Genomic DNA, 13,740 nt, shown 5'->3' with positions numbered 1-13,740 from the left:
TCTCAGCTCTGGAAGGGTCTAGAGCCTCCATTTTTGCACTCAAGTCAAAGTCTCGTGGCCCTTTATCAGAATCCAGAGTTTTAAGAAGATTGGAGAAACTTAATTTTTCGCCCAAAAATGAAAAAAAACGAAAGGGGTAACACTGTCGTTTTTTTTCGGGTCAAAATTTTGAATTTCGATATCTCAGCTCTGGAAGGGTCTAGAGCCTCCATTTTTGCACTCAGGTCAAAGTCTCGTGGCCCTTTATCAGAATCCATAGTTGTAAGAAGATTGGAGAAACTTAATTTTTCGCCCAAAAATGAAAAAAAACGAAAGGGGTAACACTGTCGTTTTTTTTTTCGGGTCCAAATTTTGAATTTCGATATCTCAGCTCTGGAAGGGTCTAGAGCCTCCATTTTTGCACTCAGGTCAAAGTCTCGTGGCCCTTTATCAGAATCCAGAGTTTTAAGAAGATTGGAGAAACTTAATTTTTCACCCAAAAATGAAAAAAAACGAAAGGGGTAACACTGTCGTTTTTTTTTTCGGGTCCAAATTTTGAATTTCGATATCTCAGCTCTGGAAGGGTCTAGAGCCTCCATTTTTGCACTCAGGTCAAAGTCTCGTAGCCCTTTATCAGAATCCAGAGTTTTAAGAAGATTGGAGAACCTTAATTTTTCGCCCAAAAATGAAAAAAAACGAAAGGGGTAACACTGTCGTTTTTTTTTCGGGTCCAAATTTTGAATTTCGATATCTCAGCTCTAGAAGGGTCTAGAGCCTCCATTTTTGCACTCAGGTCAAAGTCTTGTGGCCCTTTATCAGAATCCAGAGTTTTAAGAAGATTGGAGAAACTTAATTTTTCGCCCAAAAATGAAAAAAAACGAAAGGGGTAACACTGTCGTTTTTTTTTTCGGGTCCAAATTTTGAATTTCGATATCTCAGCTCTGGAAGGGTCTAGAGCCTCCATTTTTGCACTCAAGTCAAAGTCTCGTGGCCCTTTATCAGAATCCAGAGTTTTAAGAAGATTAGAGAAACTTAATTTTTCGCCCAAAAATGAAAAAAAACGAAAGGGGTAACACTGTCGTTTTTTTTTCGGGTCCAAATTTTGAATTTCGATTTCTCAGCTCTGGAAGGGTCTAGAGCCTCCATTTTTGCACTCAAGTCAAAGTCTCGTGACCCTTTATCAGAATCCAGAGTTTTAAGAAGATTGGAGAAACTTAATTTTTCGCCCAAAAATGAAAAAAAACGAAAGGGGTAACACTGTCGTTTTTTTTTCGGGTCCAAATTTTGAATTTCGATATCTCAGCTCTGGAAGGGTCTAGAGCCTCCATTTTTGCACTCAAGTCAAAGTCTCGTGGCCCTTTATCAGAATCCAGAGTTTTAGGAAGATTGGAGAAACTTAATTTTTCGCCCAAAAATGAAAAAAAACGAAAGGGGTAACACTGTCGTTTTTTTTTCGGGTCCAAATTTTGAATTTCGATATCTCAGCTCTGGAAGGGTCTAGAGCCTCCATTTTTGCACTCAAGTCAAAGTCTCGTGGCCCGTTATCAGAATCCAGAGTTTTAGGAAGATTGGAGAAACTTAATTTTTCGCCCAAAAATGAAAAAAAAACGAAAGGGGTAACACTGTCGTTTTTTTTTTCGGGTCCAAATTTTGAATTTCGATATCTCAGCTCTAGAAGGGTCTAGAGCCTCCATTTTTGCACTCAAGTCAAAGTCTCGTGGCCCTTTATCAGAATCCAGAGTTTTAAGAAGATTGGAGAAACTTAATTTTTCGCCCAAAAATGAAAAAAAAAACCCGAAAGGGGTAACACTGTCGTTTTTTTTTCTGGTCCAAATTTTGAATTTCGATATCTCAGCTCTGGAAGGGTCTAGAGCCTCCATTTTTGCACTCAAGTCAAAGTCTCGTGGCCCTTTATCAGAATCCAGAGTTTTAAGAAGATTGGAGAAACTTAATTTTTCGCCCAAAAATAAAAAAAAACGAAAGGGGTAACACTGTCGTTTTTTTTTTCGGGTCCAAATTTTGAATTTCGATATCTCAGCTCTAGAAGGGTCTAGAGCCTCCATTTTTGCACTCAGGTCAAAGTCTTGTGGCCCTTTATCAGAATCCAGAGTTTTAAGAAGATTGGAGAAACTTAATTTTTCGCCCAAAAATGAAAAAAAACGAAAGGGGTAACACTGTCGTTTTTTTTTTGGGTCCAAATTTTGAATTTCGATATCTCAGCTCTGGAAGGGTCTAGAGCCTCCATTTTTGCACTCAAGTCAAAGTCTCGTGGCCCTTTATCAGAATCCAGAGTTTTAAGAAGATTGGAGAAACTTAATTTTTCGCCCAAAAATGAAAAAAAAAACGAAAGGGGTAACACTGTCGTTTTTTTTTTTCGGGTCCAAATTTTGAATTTCGATATCTCAGCTCTAGAAGGGTCTAGAGCCTCCATTTTTGCACTCAAGCCAAAGTCTCGTGGCCCTTTATCAGAATTCAGAGTTTTAAGAAGATTGGAGAAACTTAATTTTTCGCCCAAAAATGAAAAAAAACGAAAGGGGTAACACTGTCGTTTTTTTTTCGGGTCCAAATTTTGAATTTCGATATCTCAGCTCTGGAAGGGTCTAGAGCCTCCATTTTTGCACTCAGGTCAAAGTCTCGTGGCCCTTTATCAGAATCCAGAGTTTTAAGAAGATTGGAGAAACTTAATTTTTCGCCCAAAAATGAAAAAAAACGAAAGGGGTAACACTGTCGTTTTTTTTTTTCGGGTCCAAATTTTGAATTTCGATATCTCAGCTCTGGAAGGGTCTAGAGCCTCCATTTTTGCACTCAAGTCAAAGTCTCGTGGCCCTTTATCAGAATCCAGAGTTTTAAGAAGATTAGAGAAACTTAATTTTTCGCCCAAAAATGAAAAAAAACGAAAGGGGTAACACTGTCGTTTTTTTTTCGGGTTCAAATTTTGAATTTCGATATCTCAGCTCTAGAAGGGTCTAGAGCCTCCATTTTTGCACTCAAGTCAAAGTCTCGTGGCCCTTTATCAGAATCCAGAGTTTTAAGAAGATTAGAGAAACTTAATTTTTCGCCCAAAAATGAAAAAAAAAACGAAAGGGGTAACACTGTCGTTTTTTTTTCGGGTCCAAATTTTGAATTTCGATATCTCAGCTCTGGAAGGGTCTAGAGCCTCCATTTTTGCACTCAAGTCAAAGTCTCGTGGCCCTTTATCAGAATCCAGAGTTTTAAGAAGATTGGAGAAACTTAATTTTTCGCCCAAAAATGAAAAAAAACGAAAGGGGTAACACTGTCGTTTTTTTTCGGGTCAAAATTTTGAATTTCGATATCTCAGCTCTGGAAGGGTCTAGAGCCTCCATTTTTGCACTCAGGTCAAAGTCTCGTGGCCCTTTATCAGAATCCATAGTTGTAAGAAGATTGGAGAAACTTAATTTTTCGCCCAAAAATGAAAAAAAAACGAAAGGGGTAACACTGTCGTTTTTTTTTTCGGGTCCAAATTTTGAATTTCGATATCTCAGCTCTGGAAGGGTCTAGAGCCTCCATTTTTGCACTCAGGTCAAAGTCTCGTGGCCCTTTATCAGAATCCAGAGTTTTAAGAAGATTGGAGAAACTTAATTTTTCACCCAAAAATGAAAAAAAAACGAAAGGGGTAACACTGTCGTTTTTTTTTTCGGGTCCAAATTTTGAATTTCGATATCTCAGCTCTGGAAGGGTCTAGAGCCTCCATTTTTGCACTCAGGTCAAAGTCTCGTAGCCCTTTATCAGAATCCAGAGTTTTAAGAAGATTGGAGAACCTTAATTTTTCGCCCAAAAATGAAAAAAAACGAAAGGGGTAACACTGTCGTTTTTTTTTCGGGTCCAAATTTTGAATTTCGATATCTCAGCTCTAGAAGGGTCTAGAGCCTCCATTTTTGCACTCAGGTCAAAGTCTTGTGGCCCTTTATCAGAATCCAGAGTTTTAAGAAGATTGGAGAAACTTAATTTTTCGCCCAAAAATGAAAAAAAACGAAAGGGGTAACACTGTCGTTTTTTTTTTTCGGGTCCAAATTTTGAATTTCGATATCTCAGCTCTGGAACGGTCTAGAGCCTCCATTTTTGCACTCAAGTCAAAGTCTCGTGGCCCTTTATCAGAATCCAGAGTTTTAAGAAGATTAGAGAAACTTAATTTTTCGCCCAAAAATGAAAAAAAACGAAAGGGGTAACACTGTCGTTTTTTTTTCGGGTCCAAATTTTGAATTTCGATATCTCAGCTCTGGAAGGGTCTAGAGCCTCCATTTTTGCACTCAAGTCAAAGTCTCGTGACCCTTTATCAGAATCCAGAGTTTTAAGAAGATTGGAGAAACTTAATTTTTCGCCCAAAAATGAAAAAAAACGAAAGGGGTAACACTGTCGTTTTTTTTTCGGGTCCAAATTTTGAATTTCGATATCTCAGCTCTGGAAGGGTCTAGAGCCTCCATTTTTGCACTCAAGTCAAAGTCTCGTGGCCCTTTATCAGAATCCAGAGTTTTAGGAAGATTGGAGAAACTTAATTTTTCGCCCAAAAATGAAAAAAAACGAAAGGGGTAACACTGTCGTTTTTTTTTCGGGTCCAAATTTTGAATTTCGATATCTCAGCTCTGGAAGGGTCTAGAGCCTCCATTTTTGCACTCAGGTCAAAGTCTCGTAGCCCTTTATCAGAATCCAGAGTTTTAAGAAGATTGGAGAACCTTAATTTTTCGCCCAAAAATGAAAAAAAACGAAAGGGGTAACACTGTCGTTTTTTTTTCGGGTCCAAATTTTGAATTTCGATATCTCAGCTCTGGAAGGGTCTAGAGCCTCCATTTTTGCACTCAAGTCAAAGTCTCGTGGCCCTTTATCAGAATCCAGAGTTTTAGGAAGATTGGAGAAACTTAATTTTTCGCCCAAAAATGAAAAAAAACGAAAGGGGTAACACTGTCGTTTTTTTTTCGGGTCCAAATTTTGAATTTCGATATCTCAGCTCTGGAAGGGTCTAGAGCCTCCATTTTTGCACTCAAGTCAAAGTCTCGTGGCCCGTTATCAGAATCCAGAGTTTTAGGAAGATTGGAGAAACTTAATTTTTCGCCCAAAAATGAAAAAAAAACGAAAGGGGTAACACTGTCGTTTTTTTTTTCGGGTCCAAATTTTGAATTTCGATATCTCAGCTCTAGAAGGGTCTAGAGCCTCCATTTTTGCACTCAAGCCAAAGTCTCGTGGCCCTTTATCAGAATTCAGAGTTTTAAGAAGATTGGAGAAACTTAATTTTTCGCCCAAAAATGAAAAAAAAACGAAAGGGGTAACACTGTCGTTTTTTTTTTCAGGTCAAAATTTTGAATTTCGATATCTCAGCTCTGGAAGGGTCTAGAGCCTCCATTTTTGCACTCAAGTCAAAGTCTCGTGGCCCTTTATCAGAATACAGAGTTTTAAGAAGATTGGAGAAACTTAATTTTTCGCCCAAAAATGAAAAAAAACGAAAGGGGTAACACTGTCGTTTTTTTTTCGGGTCCAAATTTTGAATTTCGATATCTCAGCTCTGGAAGGGTCTAGAGCCTCCATTTTTGCACTCAGGTCAAAGTCTCGTGGCCCTTTATCAGAATCCAGAGTTTTAAGAAGATTGGAGAAACTTAATTTTTCACCCAAAAATGAAAAAAAACGAAAGGGGTAACACTGTCGTTTTTTTTTTCGGGTCCAAATTTTGAATTTCGATATCTCAGCTCTGGAAGGGTCTAGAGCCTCCATTTTTGCACTCAGGTCAAAGTCTCGTAGCCCTTTATCAGAATCCAGAGTTTTAAGAAGATTGGAGAACCTTAATTTTTCGCCCAAAAATGAAAAAAAACGAAAGGGGTAACACTGTCGTTTTTTTTTCGGGTCCAAATTTTGAATTTCGATATCTCAGCTCTGGAAGGGTCTAGAGCCTCCATTTTTGCACTCAAGTCAAAGTCTCGTGGCCCTTTATCAGAATCCAGAGTTTTAAGAAGATTAGAGAAACTTAATTTTTCGCCCAAAAATGAAAAAAAAAACGAAAGGGGTAACACTGTGGTTTTTTTTTTTCGGGTCGAAATTTTGAATTTCGATATCTCAGCTCTGGAAGGGTCTAGAGCCTCCATTTTTGCACTCAGGTCAAAGTCTCGTGGCCCTTTATCAGAATCCAGAGTTTTGAGAAGATTGGAGAAACGTAATTTTTCACCCGAAAATGGAAAAAACGAAAGGGGTAACACTGTCGTTTTTTTTTTCGGGTCAATATTTTGAATTTCGATATCTCATCTCTGGAAGGGTCTAGAGCTTCCATTTTTGCACTCAGGTCAAAGTCTCGTGGCCCTCTATCAGAATCCAGAGTTTTGAGAAGATTGGAGAAACTTAATTTTTCGCCCGAAAACGAAAAAAAAGAAAGGGGTAACACTGTCGTTTTTTTTTTCAGGTCGAAATTTTGAATTTCGATATGTCAGCTCTGGAAGGGTCTAGAGCCTCCATTTTTGCACTCAGGTCAAAGTCTTGTGGCCCTTTATCAGAATCCAGAGTTTTAAGAAGATTGGAGAAACTTAATTTTTCGCCCAAAAATGAAAAAAAAAAAACGAAAGGGGTAACACTGTCATTTTTTTTTCGGGTCGAAATTTTGAATTTCGATATCTCAGCTCTGGAAGGGTCTAGAGCCTCCATTTTTGCACTCAGGTCAAAGTCTCGTGGCCCTCTATCAGAATCCAGAGTTTTGAGAAGATTGGAGGAACTTAATTTTTCGCCCGAAAACAAAAAAAAACACGAAAGGGGGTAACACTGTCGTTTTTTTTTTTCGAGTCGAAATTTTGAATTTCGATATCTCAGCTCTGGAAGGGTCTAGAGCCTCCATTTTTGCACTCAGGTCAAAGTCTCGTGGCCCTCTATCAGAATCCTGAGTTTTGAAAAGATTGGAGGAACTTAATTTTTCACCCGAAAACAAAAAAAAAAAACGAAAGGGGTAACACTGTGTTTTTTTTTTTTCGGGTCGAAATTTTGAAGTTCGATATCTCAGCTCTGGAAGGGTCTAGAGCCTCCATTTTTGCACTCAGGTCAAAGTCTCGTAGCCCTTTATCAGAATCCAGAGTTTTGAGAAGATTGGAGAAACTTAATTTTTCGCCCGAAAACGAAAAAAACGAAAGGGGTAACACTGTCGTTTTTTTTTTCGGGTTGAAATTCTGAATTTCGATATCTCAGCTCTTGAAGGGTCTAGAGCATCCATTTTTGTACTCAGGTCAAAGTCTCGTGGCCCTCTATCAGAATCCAGAGTTTTGAAACGATTGGAGAAACTTAATTTTTCGCCCGAAGACGAAAAACGAAAGGGGTAACACTGTCGTTTTTTTTTTCGGGTTGAAATTCTGAATTTCGATATCTCAGCTCTGGAAGGGTCTAGAGCCTCCATTTTTGCACTCATGTCAAAGTCTCGTGGCCCTCTATCAGAATCCAGAGTTTTGAAACGATTGGAGAAACTTAATTTTTCGCCCGAAAACGAAAAAAACGAAAGGGGTAACACTGTCGTTTTTTTTTTTTCGGGTCGAAATTTTGAATTTCAATATCTCAGCTCTGGAAGGGTCTAGAGCCTCCATTTTTGCACTCAGGTCAAAGTCTCTAGGCCCTTTGTCAGAATCCAGAGTTTTAAGAAGATTGGAGAAACTTCATTTTTCGCCCGAAAACGAAAAATACGAAAGGGGTACCACTGTCGCTTTTTTTTTTCGGGTCGAAATTTATAGTTGCTCTGATCTTCTCGAAATTCTGGATTCTGATAGAGGGCCATTGGACTTAGACCTGAGTGCAAAAATGGAGGCTCTAGACCCTTCCAGAGCTGAGATATTAAAATCGCACGTAGCATTTATGCCATTATAAATATCTCAATATCTCAGCTCTGCAAGGGTCTAGAGCCTCCTGTCATTTACTTTCGGGTCGAAATTTTGAGTTGCTCTGATCTTCTTGAAACTCTGGATTCTGATAGATGGCCATGGGACTTAGACCCGAGTGCAAAAATGGAGGCTCTAGACCCTTCCAGAGTTGAGATATTGAGATATTTATAATTGCATAAATGCTACGTGGGATCTCAATATCTCAACTCTGGAACGGTAAACTATTAAATGTTTCAAAGAACAAAGAACTTTACCCAACATATTAGGCTACATGAGCTGAGAGGACACAACATCATTGGCTGATCTGAATACAGAAAGGCAGCCACAAACTATTGTTATCTCCCTTTTTTAATCAGACATCACCTGATATGTAAATCACCAGGTTACAATGGAAAATTACTGAATCTCCCCCAACATGCTTATTGGGCGCAGACCATTTCAATATAACATCATGACTGCATGAAAAGACTGTTTACTGTTATAAAAACTGATTTGTGCGTTTTAGTGGAACTAAAGGTGTGAAAATAAACCCGAAACGCACGTGATCGTTGTCATGCGGTGAATCCGGGTGAATCTGGCGAATCGTGGAACAGCTGTGACATCATCAGCGCTCGTGCAGCCGCTCTTGAGAAACTGCGCTGGCTGAGTCCTCCGGCTACTCTCGAATCAGTCTCGTGGTACTTTTATGGCATACACGTCACAGTCATGTGGAGTCAGCGCTGCATCAAGTCGGACAAAATTTCTAACCGGCGTGCACTGCTTCAAGTCAGCCACCGATCGGTCTGCGCAGAGCTGCATGAAGTCGAACAAGCCTCTTCACTCTCTCTACTCTCTCCCAAGGGGGTATTCCATCAGCCGGAAGTTGCTCCGGGGCGCCATTGTAGCGGGCTATCACCTGCTGTTAGCATCCCATTGACTCCCATTCATTTTGGCGTCACTTTGACAGCGAATAACTTTACATCTGAGGCGTCCAAAGACTCCATTTATCCATTATTTATTTCTAAAGAAACACAACAATGTATAAAAGGTTCCATTACTTTGTATGTTACATTATGGACGTAGAAGACGTTCTTGTAAAAATAGGCTAAAAATTGCGTCATAACCACTCGACTTTCCGTCGCACAGAGGTTACTGTATAGACAGGAGAAGCTCGCACAGCCTCGCAGGCAATCTTTTACTGTCTAAAGTCAGCCCATGGCATAGATAAAAGCAAAATGACAAAATAATTAATCAGAATACTTACCAAAAGTTGCTCCAGGTCGCGCTTTGCCGTCTCTGTGCACGATTAAAATTTGTCTTGGCTGTCAGTCAGTTTGCTCACGTGACATCTACGTCGTCAAGCTCAGTTTGAGCCTGCACAGAACGCTTGGCTATCAGGAAGTGAGTGCCCATGTTGAGCTTCAACTCTCTCCGTTGAAATCAACGGGGTCGCTGTGTCCATTTCTTTTACTGTCTATGCTGTCTCCTCGTGCGACTTGTCATAACCCCATAATGGCGGCGCCCTTGTCAAATGTCAAAATAAAAGCCTTCACCATTTTAATCACACATTTCTAGATCCCCTACACTGAGGATCTGTGCTGATGGCTGTCATGTCGAGTCGACGAGGCCTTCGCAGGGGACTGCTGACATGCATGGCTGCGTTTTGGTCATGTCTAGGTGCAGGTCCACCATCTGATATGGATATTGACCAGATCTGTCTGACTGAGATAGACAGACTAATATTAGCATAGATGCCATTCTTCTTATAATGTAACAAGTACATCAGATGTTATAAGAAGTGTTCCCAGTTCCGGTTGACCACATTTATGCAGCCTAACAATCATTTAACTGATTTGAATAATAGAAATTGATAACGTGTTATGTGTTTTAGTCTAGATTTAATCTGACGGGGAGTTTCTGCTTCCTGGACAGAATAGGAAGTCTAGAAGGATAATTGAAGCTCAAAGATGCAATTATTAATATGCTTGAGTGTTGCTAATTGGACCTAGAAGTTGAAATGTATTTAGATCCAAAAAGATAATAATAAAACCAGGACAAAATGATCTACCATGATCCACTGCATCCCCGTATTCTCTTCCCAGGGGTCAGTGCAGCGGCAGATTCACTGCTGAACTCCTGTAAAATGCTAAAAAAAAAATGTTAAAACATTATTTTAATGAATCATCCAAAATATGGTCCTGTCAAATCTTGATTAGTTCCTTGTTAATGAGGTCGCCCTTCTCATCTCCACCTCTGTCTGCAGTCCTCTGATCCAAAGCATTATGGTGTGATTGATAGCTGTAAATCTTTTTTTGAGTATCTCCTGCCATCGTTCTGACCCAACGTAAAGTGAGAGACAGCAGTTTAATAGATCTCTAATTTACATCCAGGCCGTGGAGCCCTTCGTCTTTAATTAAGACAGTGTGAGATGGTCTTGAGGAATGAACATGACACTTCTCTCTCGCTGCACACCAGGCGACTGAAGATAAGATAAAGCCGACCAGCCAGTCTAAATCCGAAATGACCCCGTTCCTCACTTTCACCTCTTGAATGCAGTCTGTGGTGGAAAAGAGACAGTTATGGAGCATATTTGCTAAGCTTCACTTGTAGCATGAATACACAAAGTCGGACTGCTCAAGGTAATGCATTGCAATCCTGTTTGGTGGCACCAGTGATAAATAAACAGCTTTAGCATAATAAAGGCCTTTATATAAAGTGTTGTTAATCAGAAAAGTTAATTTTGCATGGCATTTATCTTTGGTTTGTTGTTGTATCCTTTGCTGTTTTTCAATTTACTCTTCATTCACAGCCCCTTCTTAGTTCTTCTGATTCCCAACAAGACTTCAGGTAATTCATCTCACCATGGAACTCCCAGTGCAATGACAGGCAACTGTGAATTAGACCAGACCTGCGTCGGTGCAATTTACAGATCAGACATTACAAACACCATGCAAGTCAAACTGGTAATGAATTATGCAGACAGGGTGAGTTGACAAGCCTTTGAAGGTTGGAAAGGAGGGTGAAAGTCAGCTTTCTCCCGGGTACACACTGCACAAAAGAAACTGAGGTGTTGTGTGTGAGCGACTGGGGAGGCATGTGCAAAGCATCAATGATGGTTTAATTTAACGCATTATTCCCCCAATGATACTGCATTATTATATATCTATTACCACGGCATATTATGGTTTTTGTTTATAATATCTGTGGCAATCTTTAGGAAGGTAATTTGCATTGCACCTTTTGGAAATCCAGACATGTTTACGTTGTATTCAAAAATCAACAGACAAAACAACTATTTCGTTTCTTAAAGGTACAGTTGACCCAACAACCCAGTCTTATTAACCCATCCTTTTGACATTGCTAACCTGTATGACGCAATGCAAAGTCATTATAAGCGGTCTTCTGAAGTGATACGACATCTTTATGTGAATGGATCCAATTCAAGTCTTTATTCACAGCTAATCTTGCTCTCCAATGGAACTGGATCAGTCACATCTCTTTAGCAAATCATACACAAATCGTTACGTTTTTTTCCGGCTAGTTTTGCCTTCCATTAAGGAACTAATGATCAATCCCATTAGTGAAGCAACCGTACAGTTTGGATCAACCAATTCATTGGAAAGATTTGACTCAAAAGAATCATAAACTATTAGTCCTAATTCACGAAAAGAGTTCTACACAGTGTTCCACAGAAGAAATAGTGTCAGTTAAGAACAACATGACGGTGAGTAAATAATGACTATTCCTATGAACTATTTCTTTAATACAAGTTCTGAAAGATTTGGAGGTTTCCATGATAAGAAAAAGGCTGTTCATGACACATATTTCTCATGGCCTAGATCAAATAAAAGTCGGTAAATGTTTTTCCTCCATTCCGTCCCTCTTCATTTAAGAAATAAAAGCATTCAAAGCATCAAAGCATTCAATTAACAGTACACTGACAGGTTTCGGTAAGTAAAGAGGCTATTTTTTAAGAATTAAATTATAAATTAAGGTGGCCAGGGCAATTCCCAGCACTCGCTTTCTTGCCGAAACCAAGGCTGCTTTATGATTTATTAAAAACGCATAACCTGAGGTCCCATTAACATTTCAGAAAGTGAGCTATTTTCTCCACACCTTTAATGTGCCTTTTAATGCACTGCATTTAGCCATGGGAGTACCAGGTGTTGGCGGAGATCAGGCACATCATGACGTTCACACATCTGCCGACACTATAAGACCAGGCTGCTAGAAATGTGTCAGGATTGTTGGATATTCCTCCTGGGCATGTAGTCTGCAATCTCCTTTGGGGACATAAAAAGTGTAATGGGTTAGAACGGCAGCCCTCATTCAGTCAAACTATAATGAAAACCAAAGTGTCATGTCTGCGTGAGGATAATAGTATAGACGCATTTTCTTTTCTGTGTGATTTTAGCTCATTGCCATTTCTTAGCATTAATCTAGCATGGAGAATGGACTTTAATTGAATGGAGGCTACTATTGTGCATTGCGATTTTGGATTGATTTAGTCCCTTGCGCTGCTTTTGTGTTATAAACAGCTAGCTGAACCCCATAAAATCTATAGGCTTTCTTAATTGTCGGAAAATGAAACATGGGTAGGTTGATAATATTACAAGCGTGCGTTCATATAGGGGACAAATTCCTGAGTTACGGATAAGACTGGATAGACTAAGATCAATGGATTAGCTCAACAACCGGATTCTCTGTGCAGAACTATGTAACCAGGTCTTGTTTGGTGTACATTTCAAAAGTACAAGTACCATGACCTACTGCTGCATTGATTGGTTTCCCATTCAAACAAGTGATAATGAATTAAAGATGTAACACAGGAACTCATAATTGTCTTTGACTCAATCAAGTGATCACTTAGTTTCACTAATGAGTGATGCAGTGGCATTACCTCAGTGAATTGATCAGTGGTCTCACCAATAATGAAGTCTCTGGTTTCATCTCCAGACGACTCATCGTCTTCTCCGTTTATTGTTCCTTCATGCCAGGATTGCGTTCAACATCTAAATGGGGCGTATAACTGTGGCCACTTACTCAGTGCTGTTGTGTTTCTTGGCTTTCTTGTGTTTCACAAGTGAGAGCATCTTCCCCTTATCAGAAGTGACGGAAAAAAGAGATGCTGGAGTTCCCCAGGGGGAGACAGCAGGCTCGTCTGAGTGCCATGATCAATATGGGTCCTCCACGCTTTTATATCATGAAAATAATACAGCAGCACCATAATGCATCTGGTTAAGGCCCCCCGGCATACGCTTAGGGAGGCTGCCGTTTCTCATTCACTATAAAGCAGTCCCCTTTCAGCACGTCCCCCAAAGGGCTCCTGGCACACGGTATCAACTAGAAGACAAAGCATTTTTTACTGTTAGCGATGGTGCAGTCAAACCTAAACTATGGATTTCTACCACCTAAGGTGGGACTTCACTACTTACAAAATGCTACATTGAGGTAGTGTGTTTGTTTAGGCCAACATGTACATTTACAGAGTTCCTACCCTGCAAAGAAATAACTTTGTGAATTTGAATTTTCTATTTGATTTCCAGTATATATATATATATATATATACTTGTGTATATACAAAATTTTGTTTACGCTTTTGGAGGGAAATTAACTCACAAATTATGACTCTGTAATAATGTGATCGTCCATGTTGATTGGTATTTAAAACAGCTATTTTGCTAGTTTCCACCTTGGTTGCAATAATTGAAGTGGATATATTTAGATGATTATGGACCATAGGCTATGTTTAGCTACAACATGTTTCATAGAGGAACAGAGTGGTATTTAGGAATATAAGTGCAATATTTGAATGTCAAGGAGGTCTTGAAGAAAAAGTATTATATGAGACACAAACCACCCTTCACTCTATTAATTACATTCCCTGAGGCCACTTCAAACGGCATAAATCTAATAACAGGGTTCTAGTGAG

The 13,740-nt window shown here is 39.4% G+C and overlaps 1 long non-coding RNA gene across 2 annotated transcripts in view; it reads right to left on the bottom strand.

Annotated features, from left to right (window-relative positions):
• Positions 1–9,505, bottom strand: part of LOC148965059 (uncharacterized) — a 99,449-nt gene extending 89,944 nt beyond the window's left edge. Inside the window, exons 1-2 of one of the 2 annotated variants that reach the window (XR_016150771.1) lie at positions 9,073–9,505; positions 8,371–8,829 (exon numbers count right to left, since the gene is read on the bottom strand). This is a non-coding gene — a long non-coding RNA (uncharacterized LOC148965059). The remainder of the gene's footprint in view (positions 1–8,370; positions 8,830–9,072) is intronic. The other variant, XR_016150770.1, reaches the window with a different exon arrangement.
• Positions 9,506–13,740: the final 4,235 nt, after the last annotated feature.

Source organism: Pimephales promelas, chromosome 25, assembly GCF_988280905.1.
Source record: "Pimephales promelas chromosome 25, fPimPro1.hap1.1, whole genome shotgun sequence".
Lineage (NCBI taxonomy): Eukaryota > Metazoa > Chordata > Actinopteri > Cypriniformes > Leuciscidae > Pimephales > Pimephales promelas.
Note: the sequence above shows the minus strand (reverse complement) of the source record. Positions and strands in the feature narration are given on the sequence as shown.